We start from the raw sequence: 2,723 nt of genomic DNA, 5'->3' as shown, positions 1-2,723 counted from the left end.
TGGTGAAACCCCGTCTCTACTAAAAATACAAAAATTAGCCAGGCATGGCAGCACACACCTGTAGTCCCAGCTACTCGGGAGGTTGAGGCAGGAGAACTGCCTGAATCTGGGAGGCGGAGGCTGTAGTTAGCTAAGATCATGCCACTGCACTCCAGCCTGGGCAACACAGCAAGACTCCATCTAAAAAAAAAAATAATCTGGCTTTAAAATCAAGATTAATCATATGTGTCTGGGACATTAAAGGAGATTCTGTTTTTAACAAGCATAAAGTAATTCTCTGAAGAGCATAGAAGTCAGGGTTACAGTGATAACTAATATTTTTATTTATTTATTTATTTATGAGAAATGGTCTTACTCTGTCACCCAGGCTGGTGTGTAGGGTCTTGCTCTGTTGCCCAGGCTGGAGTGCAGTGGTGCGATTTTGGCTGACTGCAACCTGCACCTCCCAGGTTCAAGTGATTCTCCTCCTCAGCCTCCCGAGCAACTGGAATTACAGGTGCCTGCCATGACACCCGGCTAATTTTTGTATTTTTAGTAGAGATGAGGTTTCACTATGTTGGTCAAGCTGGTCTCAAACTCCTGACCTCAAGCGATCCACCCACCTGGGCCTTCCAAAGTGCTGGGATTACATGCGTAAGCCACCACACCTGGCCGATAACTAATATTTTATAAAAGAATGCACCTGGCCTTCTTCCTTCTTGCCAAACGCCACCAACATGGTGTTCAGGCGCTTCGTGGAGGTTGGCCGTGTGGGCTACATCCCCTCTGGACCTCGTGCCAGAAAATTGGTTGCAACTGTAGATGTTATTGATCAAAACAGGGCTTTGGTTGATGGACCTTGCACTCAAGTGAGGAGACAGACCATGCCTTTCAAGTGCATGCAGCTCACTGATTTCAACCTCAAGTTTCCACACAGAGCCCACCAGAAGTATGTCAGACAAACCTGGCAGAAGGCAAACATCAATACAAAATGGGCAGCCACACGATGGGCCAAGAAGATTGAAGCCAGAGAAAGGAAAGCCAAGATGACAGATTTTGATCATTTTAAAGTTATGAAGGCAATGAGGAACAGAATAATCAAGAATGAAGTTAAGAAGCTTCAAAAGGCAGCTCTCCAAAAGCTTCTCCCAAAAAAGCACCTGCTGCGAAGCGTGCTACTGCTGCTGCAGCTGCTGCTAAAGTTCTAGCAAAAAGATGACCGCTGCAGGCAAGAAGGCTCCAGCTCAGAAGCTTCCTGCCCAGAAAGCCACAGGCCAGAAGGCAGCGCCTCCTCCAAAAGCTCAGAAGGGTCAAAAAGCTCCAGCCCAGAAAGCACCTGCTCCAAAAGCATTTGGCAAGAAAGAGGCGATTAGAAAAGTAATAAAAGTTCTATTTGGGGGGGGGGAAAAAAAGAAAGAAAGAAAAGGAGGCACCCAAGATGCAAGCAAGGCTCTAAAATGCTAGGCTGCTCATGGATTTTTAAAATTGCATTATACAAACATGATCTTTACAGTTTTCTGTTTCCCTGGTAACCATTTATGATAAAAATAATCAACTTGTTAGAGTTCCTCTGTCAGCTTTTGTCAGGATCTGGGATGTTACCCTACAGTTGACCCTTGAATAATGTGGGGCTTAGGAGGTGCTAATACCCTGTGTAATGGAAAATCCATGTATAACTTTTGACTCCCCCAAAGTATAATTGCTAATAACCTATGTTGACTGGAAGCATTACCAATAACATAAACAGTCAATTAACACATATTTTGTATATATGTTGTATTCTTACAATAAAGTAAGCTAGAGGAAAGAAAATGTTATTAAGAAAGTAAGAAGGAAGAGAAAATATATTTACTTTTCATTACGTGGAAGTGGGTCGTCATGAAAGTCTTCATCTTCTTCATCTTCACATTGAACAAGCTGAGGAGAAGGAGGAAGAGAAGGGGTTGGTCTTCCTGTCCCAGAGGCAACAGAGGCAGAAGACATGGAGGAGGAAAAGGGAGGAAGGAGAGTCAGACACTCAGTGAAACTTTATGAAAATACATTGTAATTTGTGTCTGACTTTTTGCTTCTTTTCATTTCTCTTAGAATGTTTCTATATGGTAACACCTTTCTTCCACTGTTTTGGTTTCAGTGCCTTTATCAAAGAAGTTTCAGTGCCTGTATCATAGAAGGCATGCCATTCTTTTTGTCCAAGAAGTCAAAAGCAGTCTTGAATAACTGGAACCCTTCTACCAGATTGTCTAATGTCAATTTGTTTTCTGGCACTGCCTCTTCTATGTCTTCTTTCTCATCATGTGGCACTGGTTTGAAAGCACCAATCTCCACCATGTCTTCTTTTAATTCCTCTGGTGTGGTATCTATTAGCTCTTACATTTCTGCAAGATCCAGATCTTGAAACCCTTCACTTTTCACTTTTTTTTTTTTTGCCATATCCATATCTTTCATGATTTCTTTGACTGGCTCTGTGGTAAATCCTGTGAAGTCATGCACAATATCTGGATAGTTTTCTCCAGCAGGAATTTATTATTTCAATCTTGATGACCTTCACAACTTTTTTTTATAACAACGATGACATCTTCAGTGGTGTAATCCTTCCAGACTGTCATGATGCTCTCTCTATCAGAATTCTCTTCCATGGCATTGACAGTCCTTTCCATTGAGTACCCTGTGTAATAAGGCTTAGGGGTTCTTAGGAGCCAAGGATCTAGAAGCTGAATTAAAGACATTGTGTTTGGGGGCAAGTA

The 2,723-nt window shown here is 42.3% G+C and overlaps 1 pseudogene; it reads left to right on the top strand.

Annotated features, from left to right (window-relative positions):
• Positions 1–716: 716 nt before the first annotated feature.
• Positions 717–1,443, top strand: LOC115934308 (large ribosomal subunit protein eL14-like; annotated as a pseudogene).
• Positions 1,444–2,723: the final 1,280 nt, after the last annotated feature.

This window comes from Gorilla gorilla, chromosome 3 (assembly GCF_029281585.2).
Source record: "Gorilla gorilla gorilla isolate KB3781 chromosome 3, NHGRI_mGorGor1-v2.1_pri, whole genome shotgun sequence".
In the NCBI taxonomy this organism is placed as follows: Eukaryota; Metazoa; Chordata; class Mammalia; order Primates; family Hominidae; genus Gorilla; species Gorilla gorilla.
Note: the sequence above shows the minus strand (reverse complement) of the source record. Positions and strands in the feature narration are given on the sequence as shown.